The sequence below is a fragment of the Neofelis nebulosa genome, chromosome X (assembly GCF_028018385.1).
Source record: "Neofelis nebulosa isolate mNeoNeb1 chromosome X, mNeoNeb1.pri, whole genome shotgun sequence".
Taxonomy (NCBI): Eukaryota; Metazoa; Chordata; class Mammalia; order Carnivora; family Felidae; genus Neofelis; species Neofelis nebulosa.
Window position 1 is genome coordinate 60,234,307 of NC_080800.1, and position 20,727 is coordinate 60,255,033.

Below are 20,727 nucleotides of genomic sequence, written 5' to 3' on the forward strand. Positions count from 1 at the left end.
GTCAACTCAGGCAATGCTCTGAGCCTCAATTTCCTCATGTGTAAATTGAGAACAATAATACTCATGATACAGGGTTATTCCAAGCATCCAATGAAGGATTTATCTTTAAAGCTCCTACAAATATTAGTTGTTAAAATTCATTCCTTTGGGGCGCCTGGGTGGATCAGTTGGTTGGGCGTCCAACTCTTGATATTGGCTCAGGTCATGGTCTCAAGGTCATGGGATCGAGCCCTATCTTGAGCTCTGTGCTGAATGTGGAGCCTGTTTGTATTCTCTCTCTCCCTCTCTCTCTCTCAAAATAAGTAAATACACATTTTAAAAAATAAATAAAATAAAATAAAATAAAATAAAATAAAATAAAATAAAATTCATCCCTTCATTCAACAAATAGGTGTCCACTACATGCCAGGCATTAGGCCAGGCCTGGGGATTCAGAGGTAAGCAAAACAGTCAAGGTTCCTGCTAGCATGTAGCGTTCAGCCCAGGGAGCTGAGCAAACATTAGCCAAAGAATCACCAATCCAAGATTCACACAGAGGAGAGAAGAGGTAGAGTTGCTCTTTTTATAAAGTTGACTCTGGCTGTTGTATAGAGTGAGAGACTGGCAGATGGAGCTGGAGGCCCTTTAGGGGGCTTCTGCCTGAGATGGTAACCTGGCCTAGAGTGATGGGAGTGCTGGTGAGAAATGGTCAGATTCTGGATCTATTTTGGAGGCAGAAGCAATGGAACTTGATGACAGACTGATGTTTGGGAGCAAGGAGGAAGCAAGTGTCTTAGCTAATTGTGTGCCCAGGGTTTAGGCCCCTGGAGCCACAAAGACAGTTCCAAGGCTGCTGAAGGATGCTGTGTGGAGGCTCTGCCCTTACTGAGCAGTGCAACTGAGAATCACAAACATTGAAATTCTTCAATCTAGGTGATCTCCTCAGTATATGTTCTTTAAGCTGTATTCACTTCAAACCTTTGGCTCAGTATTTCTTGTTCTGAGAGGCTAGAAAAGAGACGGAAAGCAGATGGGGAGACGGGAAGGGACAAAGACAAGGCTGGATTTTGTAACAATCTTTGACCACACTTTATAGTTTTCAAAGGAATTGCACACCAAGAATTTGTTGTCATATTTTGCAAATTCAGGACCAGAGCCATGTCCTGACTCCCATTCCAGTGTTTCGGCTACTTACTGCATTGCCAGATCCTTCACATTTTGAGGGGGGTAGCAGTAAGTGTCTCCATGGAAAAGAAGTTCTAATAGACATTCCAGGCCCTTCTTTATTGAAGTGATTTATTCCATTTTCATTGAGAACGATGGTTAAAAGAAAATTTGGTACTTTCCCACACTACTTGTCCCCTACACACATCAACAGGGCTTTCATTTCTCCAACCTAACAGGCCCACCCTTCAGAAGGTATTGACAATCAAGTGAGATCTCTTGTCTTTTTTCCTCTCTCAATTAAACTCTAAGGACTGAGGTTCCCATCTGCCTTGGAGTAAACAAATCTTTTGTTATATGGAGAGCTTTTTTCCTCTCTCCAACCTCTATAGTTCTCTTTTCAAACACTTGACCCTCTTAGTGATTTTTAACTGCAGATGGCAAATTAAATTGGTTTCTCAAACTTGGATCTAACCTTCTCTCCAAAACCCACTGTATGACGCTGCCTCCATCCATCCCTGAACGAGGAAAGAAAAAAATCACATGCACATTTTCCTAAATGATTACTTTTCTCTTTCTCAGCAGTCTTACCTTAACACGAATGCAGCAGAGTTGCTAGGGAGAAATGGTAGGGCATATTTCCACCTGGTAGGTTTTTCTCTCTGCAGTGGATAATGGTGTCTGTGGTTGGGTATCATCTAGCATAGCATTCTTCCACTGTGGGAAGACAGAGGTAGCAGGAGATGCCAAAGCCTCAGCAGTACAGAAGTACAGAAGTAGAATGGCTCTCCATTCACAGATTTTTGTGGCCTTTGCAGATGACAGAAAAGAGAAAGTGAAGATGGGACTGAGAAAGAAGAAGGTGAGAGGGGTGTTTGCAAGTAGAAGTAAAAGTATGAGAAGAATAATAGAAGCTCTGATATTTTATGGAAAACTATTCATACTTTTAGGGGTGCCTGGGTGGCTTAGTCAGTTAAGTGTCTGACTGCAGCTCAGGTCATGATCTTACAGTTGGAGAGTTTGAGCCCCACATTGGGCTCTCTGCTGTCGGCACGGAGACTGCTTTAGATCCTCTGCCCCCTCTGTCTCCTCTGTCCTCCTCTTTCCTTCCTTCTCTCTGCCCTTCCTCTGCTCATTTTTTCTGTCTCAAAATAAATAAATAAACTTTAAAAAAGAATAGAAAACTATTCATACTTTTATACTATTATATAAACCATTATAATAAACTATATTCTAATATATAAAATATAAGTAAAACAGTGCCTGGCTGGCTCAGTCGGTGGAGCATGCAACTCTTGATCTCAGGGTTGTGGTTTCGAATCCCACACTGGGCAGAGAGATTACTTAAAAGTAAAATCTTTAGGGGCACCTGGGTGGCTTAGTCAGTTAAGCATCCAGCTCTTGGTTTCATCTCAGGTCATGATCTCACAGTTTGTGAATTTGGGCCCCATGTGCTGTCAGCACGGAGGCTGCTTGAGATTTTCTGTCTCCCTCTCTCTCTCTGCCCCTTCCCCAGTTGTGCTGCCTCTGTCTCTCTCAAAATAAATAAATAAACTTAAAAAAACATTAAAAATAAAATATTAAAATAAAATAAATACAATAAAGTTTTATTTTTGTAAAAATAACACATTTGTTGTTAAAACTTCAAATAGTACTGAAGGATTTAAAATGGAAAGTACAGGCCAGAGTCCTTTCCTTTCCCTCTCAAAGCCCTCCTCCTAAGAGGCCATCAATGGTAATAGTTACTTGTATGTCTGCAGACTTGCTCTGTGCATATATAAAGACATGTGTGCTTTCTTTTTAAATTTTATTTATTTATTTTATTTTAAGTAGGCTCCACACCCAATGTGGGGCTTGATCTCACGACCCTGAAATCAAGAGTCACATGCTCTACTAACTGAGCCAGCGAGGCACCCCATGTGTGCTTTCTGTATGCACAAATGAGATCATACTGTACATGCTGGCCATTCCTTGTTCCTTTTTTTCCTTAAACTTAACAATAACACTCTGAAGTTTTCCACTTCTGCTCATAGAGATCTACTTCATTCTTCGTAATGGCTACATGGCATCCCATTGTATGGGTGCCCTGTAGTATATGAAACCCGTCCCCTGTTGGTGGACTTTTAAGCGAAATAGAAAGTCTAGCACAACACTGTCCAATAGAAATAGAAATAGAATGTGAACCACAAATGTGAGCCACCAATGAGATATTGAATTTTCTAGCAGTAGCCACATTCGCCCATATGGTTTTGAAATGCCACCTTTATTATACATTACACATGTATAGGACACCTACATTATACATTTAGAAATGGCCATATATACATGAATTTGGGAGTATTTTATTTCTTTCCCCAATTTGCCAATTTTGACACCAGTATCCCCCACTGCCAGTAGTCACATGTAAAAAGTCAAAAGAAAGAGATGAAATTAATTTTAATAACATTGCATTTAATCCAATATACCAAAAATTCTGTTTCGACATGAAGTCAATATTAAAAATTATCAATGAGACATGTTACATTTCTTTGTTTCGTATTAAGTATTGAAAATCTGGTGTGCATTTTTTTAAGTGTTTGTTTCTTGTTGCGAGAGAGAGAGCAGGGGAGGTCCAGAAAGAGAGGGAGACAGATGATCTGAAGCAGGCTCCACGCTGACAGCACAGAGCCCAATGCAGGGGCTTGAACTCATTAACCTTAAGCTGAAGTCAGACGATTAACCGACTAAACCACCCAGGTGCTGCTAGTATATGCTTTATGCTTAGAGCACATTTCAATTCAGACTAGCCAATTTCCACGTGACTGGTGGCTACTGTACTGGACAGTGGAGGTCTAGCAGGCAGAAGTCCAAAAGTGTCACCACCTCTGTGGTGGCTGGGGATGGACAAAAGCTGAGGACAAAAACCTCAACTTCATTACTCAGGGCAACTCCTAGGGCCTCTTAGGGCCTTGGTGTGTGGACCCCTGTAAATTCACTTCACACTGGCCTGGTACGTGGCAGAATAGCCAACACAAGTACAAAAGGCCCTACTGCTATACCCATCATAGGCTTCAGCTCTGCTGGCCACAGAGATAAGGAAAGGGCCCTGAGTGCTTAGGAGGTGATTATCTGGAGCCTGTTGCAGGTTCCCCTTTCTCTGCCTCCAGTGGTGCCTCTGTTCACAGCTTCTCAGTGTGCTCAAGACCCAATGCCCCATTTCCTTTTTTCAAAAGCACAGTGGTGTGGCAATGACACTCTGAGGAAAGCCCTGGTGCTGGGGTTGGGGAGGGTGTGGTGGGAGGAACCCACATCGTGGCTTACTCAACTGTGAGATCTTAACCAGTGGCCCCAGAGCTGCCATGGTCTCTGGTGGCAGTGGTGGCAGCATGGCAGTGCAGCCTAAAGCATGGAATGCTGAGCATGGGCACAACTGCATACTACGAGGGGGTTCACATTGGGGTTTGAGTGAGGTTGGGGATTAGCACCTGAATGGGTGCTTGCAGTGTGGGAGGAGGCAGGTGGCTGGAGAGCACTAGGAACAGGGAAGCCATCTCTGGCCTGGCCTGAGCCAAACTACAGGGCAGGTTTGGGAAGCATTTGGACTCCACAGCAGGCTTGAGGGCTCACCCTAGGTTGGCAGGAAGCTGAAAAATGTGATTATCCCCTGAAGGACAGCATGCTGTCCTTGGGCAAAGGTGGTGGCCCCATGCCCACCACCTGACTGATTTCCAAACTAGCCCTACCCCAGCCTACCATTCTCCTACCCATGAACCCAAGAACCAAACCCATGGCAGTGGGCTGGACCAAAGGCTCAGAGTGGACTCAGGTCCACTGGGAAGGAGCTCCTCTTTACCGGCCCACCCCCAGTTTCCCTTTGGTTGTGTAGGGGTGGAGCACCAACATTTCTCTTTCATTCCTACCACTGCCTCCTCCAGGCCTGTGGCCTGGAAACCCTTAGCAGTTATCAGACTCCTGAAACACCAGGCAAAACCCAGCTGCTTTCTGCCTGGTTGTGTAAGCTGGAGCCTCCCAGTGAGTGGAGCCTGGACCAGAGGCAAAGGACTAGAAAGACAGAGCAGCTTTACAGCAAATCAACATCCCATATGCATATGGTGGCCTCACCCCAATTTCTACTGCTCTACCCCTTTCCCCCAGCTGGCCAAAAGGTGAAAGCACTCTGATTAGGACTGTTCCTTGAATGTTGTTAGCTCAGCACTCAGTGCAGAGCCTGACACATATGTGGGATCTACCCAAAAGAGTTCTCTTGGATGGATGGATGGATGGATGGATGGATGGGCAGGCAGATGAGAGGATGGGTGGATGTATGGATTGGCATGTTCTATATATTGTCTTTGCTGTACCATGTACTCCCAGTGCTCCAAAACTCAAATTTGTTATATCATCACTTCAGTGCCTTCTTATTCCAGGCTCCTAGACTCCCACTAATCTCCACTAAGAAAAGGTGATGAGTATAACCAGCTGGGGAATTCCTGAGCATAGGCTGGGAGAGTGGTCTCACAGCCTTGCCTCTCCTCACATTATGGCTTTTAGGGTCTTCTGGGCTGAATCCATGAATCAAGAGCATGGCAGTTGGGTTCAAGTCTCAGAGTCCTGCTATTTCCTATCTATGTCATTTCACCTGTCCAAGATTTAGTACTCTGTTCTGTAAACTGCAGCTAAAAATGTCATCTGGGATTGTAGTAAGGAATAAATGCAAAAAAAATGTATTAGGTTAAACACTATGAAATTGCCCTGAAACAACTGAATATCAGCAATTTTATATGGTTCAACCTAATACATAAAGTGCTTTATAAAGTATGAAACACTATAGTAAGTAGTCCTATATAAGTATTCATTATTTTTAAGAGATATAATTTGAAAGTCAGAATATTATTTTAGCAATAACTGACTAATCCCTTTCATCAAAATACAGGTCAAACTAACAGAAGCAGCTGGTTCTCCACCAGTCACAGCTGCAGGCATTTCCTGGAGCAGTTTGGCCTGGGGAATGGGGACCAGGTATTTTTAAGAGACTAGACTGGTTCATGGAAAGCAAAGGAGGTGAGGAGCAGGATGACTTGTGGCAGCTCCTACCTGGAAATGATTTACCCACAAGAGCACAGTAGGAGTTGGCACCTTCTCCTGACCTGCATGGGAGTGCCCACTCTCCAGCTCAAGTTCTAAGGCAGAGATGGCCTGGGGTAAGTCTTCCTTCCCATAGACAGAGCCACCAGGCACTTGGAGGAAACTGAAAACAGCTGCCTGTCACCTTTTTTCTTCCTAGTGGCAGCTGTTAAGCCCAACTCCTCTTGACCCAGAAAAGATTCATATCTGACAAAGCTCCAATTTGGAACTGATAGCCACAGTGGCCCAGAGGAGGGGGGACCCCTCTCACCATCCTATATATCTGCTACTCAACCCCAGCCCTAGTTGCACAGGTCACTGGGACTGCAGGCCAGAGAGGGATGGGAGGAGTCAAAAGAAATGGCCATTGATGGGCCATGCCTTGTATAGTGGCATCCCAGGCCAACAAAGAATGGTGAAACACTAAGTAGACATTTATAGAGTGCCTACTTGGTGTTTCCTACTGACGGCATGATTGCCATTTTGTGCGGGACAAGTCTTCATTGTATAAGACTGTCCCACACATTGCAGGATGTTTAGCAGCAAGGTAAGAGTAGGGTGCATCCTGTCAGCTTGAGAGATGAATGAGTCCTGGCTGTTAAGGCTCCATAACTATGTGTTGGCTTGACAGCCATGAGCTACCCCATGAGCCTGGTGCCTGGGTAATCCTGGATGGGCCAGTAGACTCATGTATAATTACGTGGACAGGGTCTGGGACCTGAGAAAAGAAAAGCCAGGGAAGACATCCCCCAGGAGCTGACCAAATGGGGTTTCTGCCCCTGGTGGGCAGTGAGCCACTCTGCTCAGGGCCCCAAGCCCTGGCCAGCCTGGACCAGAGAGTCCACATGGAGAGTGGGGCCAACTCAGCCCAGTGCCCAAGTGTCACTTTCCCAGTGTCAACCAGGATGCCTGAAAGTTGTTCAGGGAAAGGCAAATCTCCAAATTGAGCTATAGTGTAGGCTCCCCATAGCACAAAGATGCTTGACTAGGAATCTGTGTACTTGGATAGGGAAAAAATGACAACTATATCTTCGTTAATTTCACCTTTCCTTCCATTATGAATGCAGGCAGCACACCACAGTAGTATTACCAGTACCTGTGACTTTGTTTCCAATTGGAATCACAGAAAGTTTTGTATTTAATTACCATTGCTGCAGATATCTTGAAGTGTCATTACACTCATGACTACTTCAAAAGTATGGTAGTTACTGGACCCACCACTAGATCATGTTACTTATGTGCTAATAATGAAACATATATTACAGTATTATCAATTTTAAAACATATATTAATAGCTGTCTTTAAGTATAATTGACTTTCTTTGTAACCGTATGTGTCTTATTTTATGCTTACAAAAACTTTCCAAGAAGGGGTCCATAGGTCTCCTCAGACTCCCAAAGGATTCCAAGCTATAAATATGTTAAGAACTCTTGGATTAGAGTTGGCACAAAATCAGTCTGATTGGGGTCAACAGGGAAGGCCTGGAATGCAAAAAGAGGCAGCATGGACTTGTGCTCATAGGCATGAAGGGAATGCGAAAGGTTTCTAAGTAGGAGGCTGCCCAAGTGATGCTGAGGTTTCCAGCCAGGGATTCTAGAGATGGCAGTGGCATTACTAGAAATAGAGAAATCAGGAGGAAAGGCTGATTAGGGTAGTGGGAGAGGGTTCTTCTTTAAACATATTAAAAGGGGGCATCTGGGTGGCTCAGTCGGTTGAGCATCTGACTCTTGATTTCTGCCCAGGTCATGATCTCACCGTTCATGGGTTCAATCCCCGTATTGGGCTCTGCCCTGGCAGCCTGCTTGGGATTCTGTGTCTCTGTCTGCCCCTCTCCCACTTGCACACTCCATTTCTCTCTCAAAATAAATAAACTTAAAAAATAATAAACATTAAAATTAAGACTAAAAAAAGATGGACATCCAGGTGAAGTTGTCCACCCGCCTCTGGGAAATGCAAGAGGGCAGACTGGGAGAGTGGCCATGGCAACAGGAAAAACGTGGGGGTTATCTTTCAAGATGATCATGGAAGCATTTGGAGTGATTGCGGTCACCAAGGGAGAAACGGCAGTGAGAGAAGAGAGGCCAAGGCAAGGGGCTGCCATAGGCTGACTTCTCCAGGAAACAGAATCTGAGACAGAGATTTGCATGCAGGTTTGTTGGTGACTGCCTTCTAGAACAGCACCTATGAGGGAGTAATGGAAGCAGGGTTGGTCAAAGTCAAGAGTTGAACTGAAATACACTTGCAGTGAAGACTTCAACAGATGCCACGGGGAGCTCTGAGTTGGGATGGTCTTTCAGATGGCTCCATCTCAGTCTAGGCAGCTGGGCCTTTCTCCTCCCAACATTCTCCACCCTCCCCATCTATTGACTAGTCTTTGGATGCAAGCTGCCCTCCAGGGAAGGGGTATTACCTTGGAGGGGACCCAACTGTGAGCCATTAGCCAACACCTCTGGCAGCTGGGGGAATGAGTGCCTTGGTCCTGAATAGGGGTGTCAGGCAGCTCAAAGTCTGTTGTTCCAGCCCTGCAGAAAGTACAACTGGCTGCCCCCTGTTGCAGGCCTCTGAGAAAACCCACAGCCTGTTATAGGAGTCCCAGGGACAGGGAGTCAGGGCCTAAAAGGAATTTGAGTCCTTGATGCCTGAAATTCAGAGTTCTCAGTATCTCATCCACGATTTTCCATTTTGGACTAAGCTGGGTGGGATAGGGTGGGGGTGGGGGGTTGGAGGGAGCTGAGCCATTGCCATCCTCTGCAGTTTGTTTTTAAGAGGTTAGCAAACTAAGCAAACCAAACACTACAGAAACAGGTTCTGTGGCCTCTCCATCCCTTCCTTCCTTCGCGGGCGACCCACATCTCAAAGAAGGGATGTCACCACAATTGAGTTTGGAGCACTGCTCACAGGGCCTGCAGGCTCCCCAGGAAGTGATACTGATAGAGCTACCAAGTAAAAGGAGGTTGGGCTTCATTTTGAAAGAGAGAAATGTAAAAACTTGACTTTTTATTTTAACTTTCATGTCCTCATACCAAAAAAGCAAACAAAATAAAGCTACTGAAGTGATCAGGCATAAACCCTCCCCAACCTGTGAAATTGAGTGAAGCTGTAGGAAACTTGAACCTTGAAAAATTCCTTCCTTCCTTCGTTTATTCCACAAAAAAATAACAAGCTCTGGGTTTGCAAAAATGATAGGCCAAAAAGACCAAGTGTGGCCTGAAGGCCGGTTGTTGTTGTTATTTTTCTAAATAGTTTTTAAAAATAATTTAAGTTAGTTGCCAATTCACTTTAAAAAAAAATCTGAAGGTCTGACCACAATGGACACGGCAGCTAATATTGAGGAGTGCTGCCCCCTTGTGGGTGGGCATGGGCTCCCCAGTTCACCTCAGGCTTCATTCAGCCTGCCTTTCCTTAGCCTGGGCCTTGTCATGTCAAGGTTCATGAGTGCAAGACTCAGCGAAGCTGCATGCTGGGGCTGAGTTGATAGACGATGTTATGGCTCTACTTACAGGGCTGCCTCCTCTGCCTTTCACTACTCACCATCAAGTATGGGACTTGGACCCCCCCAAGCAAGACATTGCAGACCCATGTGTACCAACAGACAAAAAAGACAGAGCTGTGAGGCCTTGGGAGAAGGATCGACAAATATGGTCAAGAGAAGTTGGGAAAAGTACAGAGATTCTAGGAGGGCAGAGAGACTTTTGTTGGGTGGAAGAAGGCAGGGGTGGAGGAAGAGACATGTCAGCGCAAAGGAATAATAGGGGCCAAAGAATGGTGCTCTAAAGGAAATGAGTGACATATGTGAAGCAGAGAGGGGTGGAGGCCAGATTGAAGAGGACTTTTCAGCCAAGCTGAGGAAGTATCATTTTATCCTAGAGGTTTTGAGGCAGAGGCATGAGCTGATTTGACTTGTATGACTACATGATGACTCTGGTGGCCCTGTGGAGAGCAAGATCTGAGGCAGGAAAGGCAGGCAGGAGGTTCTCAAAACTGTTTAGGTGAGAAATAATGGGGCTTTGATTTTGGGAGGTGCCAGTGAGTGGAGGAAGGGATGGATTCAAGAGGTATGCAGGAGGTCATATTGACAGGTCCTGTGATTCTTCACAATGGGTGGGAACAGCTGCACACCATGACACACTGGTGAGCTCTGTGATCCTGGTCACAGAAGTAGCTGCCCTTTGTTCAGGGTTCTGTGACATTTGCACTTGCCCATCCATTAGCACACTCTAATCTCCCAAAGACAGCCAACCTACTGTCTGTCCACAAGGCAACTGGCTACTTTGGGGGGTTGGGGGAGCTCTCATAATTATTTTTTTCTCCCTAAATTTAATTAATTAATTTATTTGCTTTTAAAGTGTATTTATTTTGAAGGAGGGAGAGAGAGAGAGGGAGGGAGAGAGAGAATCCCAAGAAGGCTCTGTGCTGTCAGTGTTGAGCCTTACGTGTGGCTCAAACTCACGAACCCAAACTCATGAACTGTGAGATCATGACCTGAGTTGAAATCAAGAGTCAGACACTTAACCAACTGAGCCACCCAAGAGCCCCATTCCAATATTTTATTTAAATTCAAGTTAACATACAGTGTAGTATTGTTTTCAGGAGAATTTAGTGATTCATCACTTACAACCCCCAGTGCTCATCACAAGTGCCCTCCTTAATATCCATCACCCATTTAACCCATCCCCCCACCCACCTCCCCTCCAGCAACCCTCAGTTTGTTTTGTATAGTTAAGATTCTCTTATGGTTTGCCTCCTTTTCTGTTTAATCTTGTTTTATTTTTTCTTCCCTTCCCCTATGTTCATCTGTTTTGCTTCTTAAATTCCACATATAAGTGAAATCATTTATTTGTTGTTCTCTGACTTCACTCAGCATAATACACCCTAGTTCCATCCACATCATTGCAAATGGCAAGATTCTTTATGATGGGTGAATAATACTCCATTGTATATATATACCACATCTTCTTTCTCCATTCATCAATCAATGGACATTTTGGCTCTTTCCATATTTTAGCTATTGTTGATAATGCTGCTATCAACATTGGGGTGCATGTGCCCTTTCAAATCAGTATTTTTATATCCTTTGGGTAAATACCTAGTAGTGCAATTGCTGGGTTGTAGGGTAGTTCTATTTTTAACTTTTTGAGGAACCTCCATACTGTTTTCCTGAGTGGCTGCTCCACCAACAGTGCAAGAGGGTTCCCCTTTCTCCACATCCTTGCCAACATCTGTTTTTTTCCTGAGTTGTTATTTTTAGCAATTCTTGATAGATGTGAGGTGGTATCTCATTGTGGTTTTGATTTGTATTTCCCTGATGATGAGTGATGTTGAGCATTTGTTCATGTGTCTGTTGGCCATCTGGATATCTTCTTTGGAGAAACGTCTGTTCATGTCTTCTGCCCATTTCTTAACTGGATTGTTTGTTCTGGGGGTGTTGAGTTTGATAAGTTCTTTATAGATTTTGGATACTAGCCCTTTATCCAATATGCCATTTGCAAATTATCTTCTCCCATTCTGTAGGTTAAGGCAATTGGCTTCTTGAGAAGCTCCTAGCTTCCCTCCTGACACCCTGGCACAGTACAACCATCCTGAATTTAGCTGTAAGTACAGCAAGGCTTCAGGCAGTACTCACTATGTGCCAGGCAGAGGGCTTTTCCCACAAAGTCACTCACTGGATTGTCAAATTGTCTTGGGAAATAGACACCACTCTTACACCTTTTTATAAATGAGGACACTGAGGCTCATCAAGGCAACATGACTTTCCCAGGGTCACACCGGGATTTGACTTCTAATTTATGCTGGCTCCCCTACAATACATTGCTCCACAGTGTGCATTCAAACAGGATCTTAATTGAGAATGTCTAGGGCTCTATCCTTCCATGTACTCTTTCAGATGGCTGACTTGGGCTTCCCCAGGAAGAACTGAAGCCATTCAGGTGGACTCTGCTGGGGTTAACTACCCAGGTCGCCCCACTTCTTCATTCTTATTTGTTAAAAACCCCACAGAGGGGTACCTGTGTGGTTCAGTGGGTTAGGTGTCTGACTTTGGCTCAGGTCATGATCTCATGGCTTGTGAGTTCGGACCCCGTATCAGGCTCTGTGCTGACTCAGAGCCTGGAGCCTGCTTCAGAATCTGTCTGCCTCTCTCTCTGTCCCCCTCTCAAAAATAAACATTAAAAAATTAAATTAATTAATTAATTAAAACCCCACAGATTTAGAGAAGTACCTCAGAAAGCAAAGCAGAGTTTGCCTCAGTGAAAAAGTCATTCCACCCCAGTGGGACATTTAACTGAAACCCACAGGATTGAGTGTTCCCTAGAGGATGCTGGGAACAGAGAGGCAAAATGCCTCCCTCTGGCCCCAGTGTATTTCTCCGCCAGCTTCTCGCTATTGAGAGTGTGGTCTGAGAACCAGCAGTAACAGCAGCACCTGGAAGCTATATCACAGCACATGCCCCTCTCCTCACCCACTGATTCGAACCTGCATTTTAACAAGATCCCCAGGGGATTCATTGGCACAAAAAGATTGAGAAGCACTGGCTTGGAAGGCAGCCTCTGAGACTGCTCTGGCTCCTCACCAGACTCCCTGAGGCACTCCCAGTGGGTACTCAGTAATGTCTGTTGAATGAGTAGATCTGTTAAGGAATCTAGTCACATCCAGCTGGCTTAGGCGCAGATAGAATCATTTATGAGGCACGTTGCACAGCTCTGCCCCCTCCTGTCACCCACTCCTGCAAGCTGCCCAATGCAGAGGTCCAGCCCTGGGACTCCCTCCTGGCCTATGCTCCCATGAGGGAGGCCCAGGAACAGAGACTTTATATAGGCCTTAGACTTTGGACAGGATGTTGAAGCAGTCATATCCCTTCCTTGTTCCCTCAATCCTCTCAACCCCAAGGAGGAACTTCTGAGATACCCATGCTCTGTTTGTTGTTCACCTCACTGAGGGCATGGCCTCTTCAGCACATGTGGCCACCATAATCCCTGTGCCACTTCTCAAATGGCCCCCTGGAAACCTAAGTCCCTTCCGAGGTGCAGAAGGGGCTGCAGGTGCTGGCTACCAAGCCCTTGCTGAGTGTGGAACCAAAATAAACCCATGTTGATATGGAAACGGGTCGAATTATTTTAAGAAAAAAAATTGCTCCTTCATTAAGTCCTGTTGTTATGGCAACCAGGATTAGGAAAGTAACTTGGCCGAGGAGGTTATGTGCAATGTTTGGGGACTGAGAGCTTTCAGAATAGTGGAAAACAATTTGTGAGCTCACTCCTCACCCTTGGCTCTGCCAAGGAGAAGGAGAGGGGGGATAAGGGCCAGCTAAGGATCAGCCCATCCCACCTGGGTGGGCCTGTGCAGAGTGGCTGGGGATGGCCATCAGGGGACCTGCCTGTGGTGATGCAGACCAAGGTCATGATTGATATGTGGGAAAGGAAGCTAACCAGGAAGAGGACGTCCTGACCAGAGATCTACCACTGAGTATGAAAGTAAGCCTCCCACTCAGCCACAAGAGGAGTGCACCAACTTCTTGGCAGTAGGAGAAGGTGGGAAAATTGAAGAAAAATAACAATAGCTGCTCTTGACTGGCACTGTGTGCCAGGCACTGTGCACAGTTCTTGACACACTCACGTTCAATCCTCAAAGCAACCCTGCCGGATGTTATTATCTCAATTTTATAAGTAGGGAGACTGAGTCTTAGGTCAGTGGGGTGACTTGTCCAAGGTCACACAGTAGATACGGACTTGGGATTGGAATCTTATGCTCTACTTGTGGTCTTTGCTGCAAAGTCAAGGGACCATTAAGCTGCAACACAAAGCCAGGACCTCACTCATGCACTTATTTACTCACTTAATTAAAATTCCTTTACTGAGTGCCTACTCTGTGCCAGGCCCTGAGGAAAGCATGGCCATATTACACTTGCTTTTTGCTTTTTATCCCCCTCTTTTTTTATGAGTGCAAGGACCACACCCTATTCTGATTATCCAGCGACGGTATAAATCATTCATTTCTGAAACATTTTTTCTAGTTTTATTGAGGAATAATTGACATACCACACTATGTAAGTTATTTGTTTTGTGGGTGTTTTGTTTTTATTTTAGAGAGAGAGAGAGCACGAGTAGGGGAGAGGGACAGAGGGAGAGAGAGAGAGAGAGAGAGAGAAAGAGAGAGAGAGAGGGGGAGAGAATCCCAAGCAGGCTCCACATGGCACGGAGCCCGATATGGGCTTGATCCCACAACCCTGGGATCATGACCTGAGCCAAAATCAAGAGTCAGATGCTCAACCGACTGAGCCACCCCGACACCCCCTTTACTGTATAAGTTTAAGGCATACAACATGATGGTTTGAGTTACATATATTGTGAAATGATTACCACAGTATGTTGAGCTAACATCCATCTTCTCATATACATACAATAAAAAGAAAAGAAAGCAGAAAAAAAGAAAGGGGAAAAATATCTTCCTTGTGATATGAACTCTTAGGATTTACTCTTTACAACTGTCCTCTAGATCACAGAGCAGCGGTAGCCATAGTCACCATGTTGCTCGTTCCATCCCTAGTACTGACTTGTGTAAATAAGTTTGTGCCTTTTGAGCACCTTCCTCCAATTTCCACCCTCTATCCCCACCTCTGGTAACAACTCTCATCTCTGTTTCTATGAGTTTATTTTTGTTTTTGTTATTAGATTCTACATATAAGTGGTCTTTCTCTGTCTCACATATTTCACTTAGCATAATACACTCAAAGTCCATCCGTTTTGTAACAAAAGGTAGGATTTCATTGGGGTTTTTTTCCTATGGCTGAATAATATTCCATCATGTATGTATCTCACAACTTCCTTACCCATGCATCCACTGATGGGCACTTAGGTTGTTTCCATGTCTCAGCTGCTGTAAATAATGCTGCTATGAACGGTGGGGGGGGGGGTGCAGATATCTCTTTGCTTAATGTTTTTGTTTCCCTTGGATATATTCCCAGAAGTGGAATTGCTGAATCATATGGTAGTTCTATTTTTAATTTTTTGAGGATCCTCCATACTTGCTTTTTGCCTTCAAGGAGTCCAAGCAGGAGTGGAAGAGAAGCCTTGCAATAAGGTGCACACCAACCCAGGCAAGATGCCCAGCAGCGGGGGAGCCCAAGTGCCCCAGATAGAATGAGCAACAAATCCGCCACTCCTCAGAGGGACTCTGCTCTCCCTTCCAGTTTCTTTCTTCCTTTCAGATATTCTGAAGGGCTACTCAAACTCAGGAAATGCTGGCCTTTGGAGTGGGAAACAGAGAGGCTGAGGGGTTTAAAACAACAGAGAAAAGGGGCAAAAGCAGTGGATACTCTAAGAGTAAGGAAAGGAGAGGAAGAAGAGAAACCAGCCTCAGTCAGGTTTTCTGCTTCCTACCCTACAAATCTGGGAAATGCATCGTGAACCTTGGAAGTTGCAGAGTTTAGGAGGCTGCTGTGAGGTGTCTTGGGCCTACTGGAAAAAGCAGGCTATGTCCCGTGATGCTGGACCATTGTTCCCCAAGTTCTTGGCTTTTCTTTTCATTTTTCTTTTCTTTTTTTCTTTTCTTTTCTTTCCTTTTCTTTTCTTTTCTTTTCTTTTCATAATTTTTATTTATTTATTGGGAGAGCATGAGTGGGGAGGGGCAGAGAGAGGGGGACAGAGGATCTGAAGGGGGCTCTGCACTGACAGGCTGACAGCAGTGAGCCCAATGTGGGGCTCGAACTCACGAACTGTGAGGTCATGACCCGAGCCGAAGTTGGACGCTTAACCAACTGAGCTACCCAGGGGCCCCTAGGTATTTCTTAATACATAGCAAAATCTGTTGCTTCTTTTGAAATTGCCGGTTAGTATTAAATAAATAGCTCTGACGTGGACGGAACTGGAGAGTGTTATGCTAAGTGAAATAAGCCATACAGACAAAGACAGATACCATATGTTTTTACTCTTATGTGGATCCTGAGAAACTTAACAGGAACCCATGGGGGAGGGGAAGGAAAAAAAAAAGAGAGAGAGGTTAGAGTGGGAGAGAGCCAAAGCATAAGAGACTCTTAAAAAATGAGAGCAAACTGAGGGCTGATGGGGGGTGGGTGATGGGTATTGAAGAGGGCATCTTTTGGGATGAGCACTGGGTGTTGTATGGAAACCAAGTTGACAATAAATTTCATATATTTAAAAAAAAATAAAAATAAAAAAATAAATAGCGCTGAAGCCCTTTGCCCTCTTTTTAATCTAGACCCGAATAGGCTACTGTTGTGAGATTATTGCCACCCTGTTGTATGCCAGTTTGCTTGTGTTAGGCAGCTGTCAGCATGACTGAGGCCTAGCTGAATAAGAAGGGCCTAATAAAGAGAACTCACCCACCTGAAAGATCACCAACCCAGGACACAGCAGGGTGCACCCTCACCCCAGCACACTCACCAAGGAGCACAAATGGGATCCAGTCCATCTGCACTCAGGAGACCCAGTGAGGACTCTCCACGCTTCATACACATATCAGGTCTTGTGCAGTTTTGAGTAAGGGAGTAAAATTTGCTGTCACTTGAACATCTCCATTCCCATTTAATCAACAGTGTAAGGTAGATGCTATTTTTTCCACTTTCTGGAAGATTAAAAAAAAAAAAAAAACAGAGGCTCTCAGCGGGTTAGTGACATGCCCATCCATGGCCACAGAGGTCAGTCAATTATGTAACTCTGATTTCGGCTCAGATCATGATCTCATGGTTTGCGAATTCGAACGCTACATCGGCTCTGCCCTGGCAGTGCAGAGCTTGCTTGGGATTCTCTCTCTTCTCCCTCTCTGCACCTACCCAACTCGTGCTCTCTCTCTCTCTCTCTCTCTCTCTCTCAAAATAAATAAATAAACTTGAAAAGAAAAGAAAAGAAAAGAAAAGAAAAGAAAAGAAAAGAAAAGAAAAGAAAAAAGAAAAGAAAAGAAAAGAACCACAGACTTTCTCAACCCTCACTGCTCTCTGGGCCAGAAGTAGCACCCAGAAAACAGCCATATGACTCTGTCGACTGCCTTGGCAGTCCAAGCACTATTTATATTGAGCCCAGTGTTAGCAATCCCACTGCCCACTGGAATCACTGAGGTTATGTGATTAAAAAATCATATCTGGAACAAACAGAGGGCTACTGCAGGGGTTGTGGGAGGGGGAATGGGCTAAATGGGTAAGGGCATTAAGGAATCTACTCCTGAAATCATTGTTGCACTATATGCTAACTAACTTGGTGTAAATCAAAAAAATAAATTAAATTAAAATTAAAAAAAGAAGTGACAAAAGTCATATCTGTTTCTTCAGGCTGGGCTGAGAAATTAACTGTCAGAGAGAACAGAATTTAAGAGTAGGGCTATTGCTTATTAGCTGTGTGGCCTGGACAGTTTCCAGGGCACTCAATCTCATTTTTAAGATGAACGTTTGTTGTAGGAATTAGAGATAATGTATGTACAGGGCTTACCTAATGTGTGACCTATATAGTATGGATTCAGTAAAAGGTTTTAAAGAGAGGGCCAGAGGGTAGATCATGGTCAAGACTTTGCATTTTAGTCTAGTGTGATGAGAAGCAATGGGGGGATATGCTGGGGAGCAATGGGATATGATATGCTTTTTTCTTTAACAGCAGCTTTATTGAGATATAATTGCTGTACAATTCACCCATTTAAAGCATACAGTTCAATGGTTCTTAGTATATTCCCAGATATGTGCAACCATCACCACTATCTAATTTCAGAACATATGCATTATCCTTCCCAACCCACAGCCACTGGTAACCACTAATCTACTCTCTGTCTCTATGGATTTGCTTATTCTGGACATGTCATATCAATAGAATCATACAATGTGTGATACTATATATTTTGTGTCTGGGTTCTTTTCACTGAGTATAATGTTTTCAAGGTTCATCCATGTTGCAGGATGTAGCAGAGCTTCATTCTTTTTTACTGCCAAATGATGTTCCATTGTGCACATATACCACATTTTGTTTATCCATTCATCCATTGATGGACACTTGGGTTGTTTCCATATTTTGGCTATTATGCCTAATATATTGCTGTAAGCATTCATGTACGAGTTTTTGTGTGGACAAAGGTTTTCAGTTTTCAGTTTTCTTGGGTCATGTAGTAACTCTATGTTTCATTAGTGGAGGAGATGCAGCCTGTTTTTCACAGTGGCTACATCATTTGACATTCCCTCCAGCAGAGTATGAGGGTTGCAATTACTCCACATCTGATTCTAGCCATCCTAGTTGGGTGCAATGTGGGATCTCATTGTGGTTTTGGCTTGCATTTCCCAGGTGACTAAAGATGTTAAGCATTTGGGGTGCCTGGGTGGCTCAGTTGGTTAAGCATCCGACTCTTGATTTCGGTTCAGGTGGAGGTCTCATGGGTTCATGAGATTGAGGACCTTGTCACCTTGAGCTCTACACTGACAGTGCAGAGCCTGCTTGAGATTCTCTCTTTCTCTCTCTCTCTGCCCCTCCCCTCCCACACTTTCTTTCTCAAAATAAATAAACATTTAAAAAAGATGTCAAGCATCTTTTCATGTGTTCATTGGCGATTTGCATATGTTCGTTGAAGAAATGTCTATTCAGATCTTTCACCCATTTTTTAAATTGGGTTTTCCTTTTATTATTGAGTTGTAAAACCTCTTTACATATTCTAGATACAAGTTCCTTATCAGGTGTATGATGGGCAAATATTTTCTCCAATTCTGTGGGTTTTCTTTTCACTTTGTTTATGGTGTCATTTGGAGCACAAAAGTTTTCAATTTAGGGGCACCTAGGTGGTTCAGTCAGTTAAGCAACTGACTCTTGGTTTCAGCTCAGGTCATGGTCTTACTGTTCATGAGTTTGAGCCCTGCATCAGGCTCTGTGGTGATGGTATAGAGCCTGCTTAGGATTCTCTCTCTCCTTCTCTCTCTGCCCCTCCCATGCTTAAGCTCTCTCTCGCTCTCTCTCTCTCTCTCTCTCAAAATAAATATTTTTAAAAAAGTTTTTAATTAAATGAAGCCCAGTTTATCTATTTCTTCTGTTGCTCATGCCTCTGGTGTCATATCTGAGAATCTGTTGCCTCATCCCTGACTTTTGAGAATGATTCCTCTGGCCAATGTTCTGGGAACGGATGGGAGGCAGGGCTGCGAAGTACTGAGCCAGAGGAAGCAATGACAGTGGCAGTAATGGGTGCTCTGTGCACAGCTTGCTGAGTCCACCAAGTACCAAATGCAGAACTTCAGCCTCCTGATTGAGGGCTGGCCTCTGAACTGCAAAGTAGCCCAGACACAGGCATAAACACTGACATGCTGTCCTTGTTTTCTTGCTTTTCTTTTATGAAAATCCCACTTCCTGCTTTTCTCCTGGTTTGAACCTGGTGAGGCAACTCAGATACCTGGAAAGACAGGCTCAGGGCCAGGTCAGGAGGTGATCTGGATGGTCTTGGGTGGCTGGGGAGGAGTCCCTATCACACTTACTCAGTGTGGGACCTGAGAAAAAGCTCTTTCTCTTTCTAGGCCTCAGTTTCCACAGCTCTATTATTTGAGGGGGCTGGATTAGTGTCCTTGGTTGCCTACAGGTTTCTGAGTGTTCACTTCCCCATTCTCAGAGAGTAACTTAATGTGCCTGGCAGAAAATATTTAGTGTGGGACTGAGAAAGAGTTTAAGCAAACCACAAAGCAATATTACAATATGATCCCACATTTGTTTGGCATAGGAGAGTTTTTGGAAAGATACATCCAAGGTAGCAGCACTGCTTGTCTCTGATGTGTAGGATTGTGTGTTATTTTCTTCTTTCAGTTTGTTTGTATGTTCTGGTTTTTCACTGTGATACACATTTTTTGCTTTTGTAATAAGAAACAGAAAGCATAAGAGAAAGAAATTAAAGTTGACTGTGTAAAGTTTATTTATTTATTTTGAGAGAGACAGAAACAGCACAAGTGGGGCAGGAACAGAGGGAGCAGGAGAGGATCCCAGGTGGGCTTCATGGTGTCAGTGCAGTGCCTGACACAAGGCTGGAACCCGCAAACCATGAGATCATGACCCAAGCTGAAACCAAGAGCCGGACACCTAACCGACTGAGTCACCCATGCACTCCAAGTTGACTTTTGTTTTTTTAAAGAGAGAGGTTGCCTGGAAGTCATCAGCAAGAAAAAGGAATGGGAAAGATAGAAGCCCACCACATCTGTGCCAGAGATGATGGGAATGTGAAGCAATGCACCTTCTAAACTGCAGAGCGCCTTCTCTGCCAAGGGAGGTTGGGTGTCCCAGAAAGTAGACTCTGAGACGGACATTAGTATGCAGGAAGGTTATTAGGGAGGCTCTTGGGATCAACAACTGTGGAAAGTGGGTAAGGAAGCAAGATCGTACAGAGGGGATAGTGTAAATTGTACCGCAGTCCTGACCAAGGCTTCAGTCAGTCTAAGCAAGAGGCTCTGGTGCTGAGACATTCCCTCAGAGTTGTCCTAGGTTGGGATGAAGGAGGCACCCCAGGAAGGAGGTGTGACATTGGACA

General features: G+C 44.4%; 1 protein-coding gene across 4 annotated transcripts in view; it reads left to right on the top strand.

Moving 5' to 3' along the window:
* NHSL2 (NHS like 2) overlaps window positions 1-20,727 on the top strand; it is a 130,598-nt gene that overhangs the window by 77,251 nt on the left and 32,620 nt on the right. The gene's annotated exons all lie outside the window — the stretch shown is intronic.